The sequence below is a fragment of the Etheostoma cragini genome, chromosome 6 (assembly GCF_013103735.1).
Source record: "Etheostoma cragini isolate CJK2018 chromosome 6, CSU_Ecrag_1.0, whole genome shotgun sequence".
NCBI classification, from domain to species: domain Eukaryota; kingdom Metazoa; phylum Chordata; class Actinopteri; order Perciformes; family Percidae; genus Etheostoma; species Etheostoma cragini.
This window is the reverse complement of record NC_048412.1, coordinates 28,574,817-28,579,876: the sequence shown is the minus strand read 5'-3', so window position 1 is coordinate 28,579,876 and position 5,060 is coordinate 28,574,817. Positions and strand designations below refer to the sequence as shown.

At 39.8% G+C, this 5,060-nt stretch overlaps 1 protein-coding gene and 1 long non-coding RNA gene across 2 annotated transcripts in view; both read right to left on the bottom strand.

Annotated features, from left to right (window-relative positions):
• The window catches only part of LOC117945908 (calcium-transporting ATPase type 2C member 1-like), a 13,446-nt gene that overhangs the window by 3,999 nt on the left and 4,387 nt on the right, over positions 1–5,060 (bottom strand). The window lies entirely within an intron of this gene.
• Positions 221–3,898, bottom strand: LOC117946099. The gene is made up of 3 exons (XR_004656968.1): positions 3,809–3,898; positions 886–961; positions 221–289 (listed from the first exon to the last, which is right to left on the bottom strand). It is a non-coding gene; the product is annotated as an uncharacterized LOC117946099 (long non-coding RNA).

Genomic DNA, 5,060 nt, shown 5'->3' with positions numbered 1-5,060 from the left:
AGACTATGTAACACCATCACTAACAGGGACGTTGTAGAGCGTCCTCTGGTGGACAGACTATGCTATTCTATCATTTATTTGTCATTATAAACTTTTTTTTTTTTAAATCAGCCATTATAAATGCCAATACTGATAAATGACAAAATGCCTAATATCGGGCGATACTATCGGCCCGCCTCTATATCGGCCGGGCTCTTATCAGTCATAATGAGATTGGGGTACCTGACACCGATGGTGAACATGTCCAGGATCCTCTTCCCCTGCAGCCAGCCCACCAGCATGATGACACCTGAACCATAGCAGAGACAACATGAAGCAGCATGACAGGGAGACGCTGAAAATGAAGGCTAACCCCCAAAAATCCACAGGATGCTGAACGGCTGCAGATCGGCTCCATGCTACCGGGTCCAGGTCTAGGTCCCGGATCTGTTGCGGAACGGCTGCGGCCAGGACCGACAGCTGAAGTCTCGAGGATGCACGAGATCCCGCGAGATCACTTAGAATAGAATCTCAAAACCACCAACAGCTAGTTTCCATCCAGAGGAGCAGAGGGGGAACATGTCTCTGTGCCGTTGTCAAGGTGTAGTGCAGGGAGCTGTGATCCGCCGTGAGCACGCTCTATTTTATTTTGAAAATTAACAGGATGTTTTATTTGTTTCTGTGCTCGACATCCTGTCCCGGACTATCTGCCGTTTGCCGATTTGCCGCGGAGCTCTCTGGTGTCCCGCCAAAATAAAAGCTCAGCGTATCTGCTCTGGTGGAAATAAACACATTGACTTTATTGGAAACCTAATTACTCCGACCCGACGGAGCGGATCCGCATCCGATCCGCATCCTGTGGAGTTAGGGGGGTAACACAGCTCGGATGGTTGAAAAGCAACAGACCTATGATGCCGAAGGAATAGAGCGAGAGCTGCTTCCCCAGCAGGTCCATGCTCTTCTGGAGCGGCGTCTTTGGAGCCTGAAACAAAAAAGATTAAAAAAGTTTACTTGAAATATTTTAGTCACTTTTTTCTATAAGTTGGTCCCTTTTTGGGATTTTGGGGGCATTTGTTTTGACGTGCTCCGGTTTCTTCCCACCATAAAGACATGCATGCTGGGTAGGATTACAGTTGGAAAAACAGCCGTTTGGCTAACACTGGCGCATTGTGCATTGTCCTAATCAACTAAATAAATTAAATAAAATCACTAATGTTTGCTTAATGCAGCCTCATGTTGTCCTCGGGTCAAATTTGATCCGTTTTCATTTTTTTTATCAAAAAATGGGCCTTCAAAATAAGCGCTGAACATGTCAATACTAGAAATATCAAATAACTTTAGAAAAAACGTTACAAAAAGCATCCACAACATTGAAAAAGTGACAAAAATGAATAGATAAAGCTATAATAGACAACAAAGACAACACAAGGGTTGAAGTAATTGTTAATTTCTTGCACTGTAACTCTTATTAGTGTATTTCATACCTTTCTTATTCTTATGTTAGCCGTTTTTAATAGTTTATGTAAAGATCTTTGAATTGCCGTGTTGTTGAAACGTGCTGTAGAAACAACGCTGCCTTGCCCTGCAAGTCTTTCTCATGCATGTTTATAAAAAGCTGATCGGGTTACTCAGGAACAAGTTATCTGCGTGAGAAACTCTGGTTTCTCCCCCTTGTTGCCCTGATGGCGTCAGATGGGTTAGTTTTGGTTCACAAGAGGTTTAAGGAACCAGATTACAGCAGGAAGCAGACTGATACACTTCTTAAGTGAAGTGCATGTCGTGTAAACACAGCGTTGGGATTTCGTCGCGCTCAGCAAAGCATCGTCTTCTGCCAATCAACTGGAAAGACAACAACATCCCAGACTGTTGCTGCAACAGCGTAACCCTCTGGGCCCTGAGGCCATTTTTACAGTTTTTTTTTTAATTTTATTTTATTTAACCTTTATTTAACCAGGAAAATCCCATTGAGATTACTAATCTCTTTTTCAAGGGAGTCCTGGCCAAGACAGCGGCACAGTTCACAACAACAATTCCATACATTACAATTTCATAACAATTTCCTAAAAACTATTTAAAACATTTACAGACCATGGATTTAATTTCCAAACCTTTGAGCAAGAGTTTAAACTGACCGATTGCAACCACTTCCTTCAATTTCCAGAACTTTTGTAAATTGTTCCATGTTGTGGGGGCAGAATAGTGAAATGCCACCTTACCAACTTCTGTGCGGACACTTGGTACAGACAGTAGCAGTAAGTCTTGTGAGCGTAATTATTGTCATTGTCATTGTCCGTCTGGATTTATTTTATAGAAAAGCTTGTAAAGCATCAACCCTGTTGTCTACAGTCAAGATATCAAAATCATTTTTTTTCCAGGAAAAACAGGGTTATTAGAATATCTGGGTTACAGTGAAGTCACTTAAATGTTAAAATTGGTTGTAGGACCTTAAAGACAAATAAATAAATAAAACGGAACATGACTCTTCCAGATATGTATTGATATCACAGACAGAACGGTAAAACCTAAGCCATTTTCCTTTCTAAAATATTAAAAACAATGCTATTTACATTTCTTCAAAAAAGGCCCAAATATACGCCAAATCTCACACCAGTGGGACCATTTTCCTCTGTAAACAGTAGTTATCTATCTTGCCCGCTATAACATCTTTGATCGCATACTAGACTACTTTGAGTGGGAGGATTGGGCCCTTTTCACCCTCCATACACTGTGGGTGACGTTGTCTCCCATATATGGGCATGCTACTTCCGTAAACACAGAGCCGACACGGAGCAGCGCGAGCTAGCTGCAGGAACGAGCAAAAACGCGATGAATTATCGACATAAAGTGCATAAATCTTGGATGTAACGGTTTGGATTTAATGCTCAGCAACCCAGAAAAAGGCACATGTTCCAGGCTTGATAGAAAATCAACTGTAGAGACTAGAAAGACCCGGAAGAGACCTCCGTAACCGCTAACTCGGTAGCTTTTAGCTGCAGCAATCGGTAAGTCTCTATCTTTTATGGTTATTAAATGAGTAGACTATGAGTCAGGGGGGCTGTTTTTGCTCGTAGGCGAGTCTCTTGGGTTCAGAGGGTTAACTGCGGGTGGACGATAACACTAGAAATACAGATGACAACCAGGATAATCAGTTTGTTTCAGACTATCCATCTTATCTGAAACACTTTATGTATATCCATCATCCTGCAGCCTCAGAGACACTGACCATCTTTTCTTAAATATCTAAAGAAATTGGGAGGAGAGCCTTTAAATTTAAAGCCCCTTCTGATTGGTCTTTTAAAGCTCTTTCTCCTCTTTTCACCAGTTTAAGATGTCTCTTCTTAATTATTTGCATACAAGCTGCAACTGTTTTCCTTATACTTGATATTCATAAATGATACTTACACTTCATTTGAATCTATTTTTAATTACTATTTGTTTGTGTGTATGTATATGTATGTACACATACAGTATATATATATATATATATATATATGTATGTGTGTACATGTGTATGCATGTATTTGTATATACTATATGTATATTATTTTTTTTATTTTTTCTAAACTGTCCATATTAAAACCTACATGTTTATCGTCTTATATTTATTGGTTGGAATGGGAGGATATGGGTGTTACTGGTGTGATGGAGAGCTTGTTTGTCAGTATGTGTGTATGTTTGTGATGTATTGTTTTTTTTGTCCCCTTAAGTTGTTTAGTTAACTGTTTTGTCTAATTGTGAATGTACTGTATTTCTTTTTTTTGCCTTAAACAAGGTGTCCCACCTCAAGGGGTTATTCCTAATAAAGAATGTCCAACATAACGTAAGGTACCTCTTCTGCCTGCATCATCTTGAACACCTCCCCAAACTCAGAGTTCTCTCCGGTCCCGATGACGATGCCCTGAGGAACACCAAAGACACAGATCACATATGCATATATATCTCCTTTTATATCAGAGCCACCATTCTGAATCGATTAGATATAATTATTATAATCATTATTATTATTATTACTTTTAAGGCGAGGCTGTGACTCGAGTCTGTAGCGTACGCTCAACTCTGCGTTGCTTGGGTGTGTTACGAGACACTTTTTTTGACCAACTCGGGAAGGCGGACAGTCCGACTGATCTGTAGTAGTTTGTACTTGCCAAAGAGCGTTGTGTGCAATCAGTCATGTTATTTTGGGTAATTACAATTGGGACAAAAAGACAACAAAAAGGGGACGAAAAGACAACCAAAAGGGGACGAAAAGGCGATGAAAAGGCGACAAAAATGTGATGAAAAGACAACAAAAAGGTGACAAAAATGTGATGAAAAGACAACAAAAAGGTGAAAAAAAGGCAACAAGAAGGCAATGAAAAGATGAAGAGAAGGCGACGAAAAGACAACAAAAAGGTGAAAAAAAGGCAACAAGAAGGCAATGAAAAGCCGACAAAAAGGTGACAAAAATGTGATGAAAAGACAACAAAAAGGTGACAAAAAGGCGACAAAAAGGCGACAAAAAGGCAACAAGAAGACGATGAAAAGATGATCAGAAGGCGACGAAAAGACAACAAAAAGGGGATAAAAAGGGCAATGAAAAGACAACAAAAAGGTGACAAAAGGGCAATGAAAAGACAACAAAAAGGTGACAAAAAGGCAACAAGAAGGCGATGAAAAGATGAACAGAAGGCGACAAAAAGACAACAAAAAGGGGACGAAAAGGCGACAAAAAGAGGTCACAAAAAGGCAACAAGAAGGCGATGAAAAGGCGACAAACGGGTGACAAAACGGAGACGACAAGGCGATGAAAAGGCGACAAAAAGGCGATGAAAAGGTGACAAAAAAGCGACAAACAGGCTATGAAGGGCGACAAAAAGTCTAGCTAGTCTCCTGGTCTCATGTTGGACTAAATGTGTGTTGATGCGTTGTTTAAAAGCATATAAAATTTAAAAACAAAGCTGAATCTTTGCGTTTCTGTCTAAAACATAATGAGACATGATGAGACTACCCTAGTGGGTTATGTTGAGAGAGAGAGAGAGAGAGAGAGAGAGAGAGAGAGATATATATATATATATATATATATATATATATATATATATATA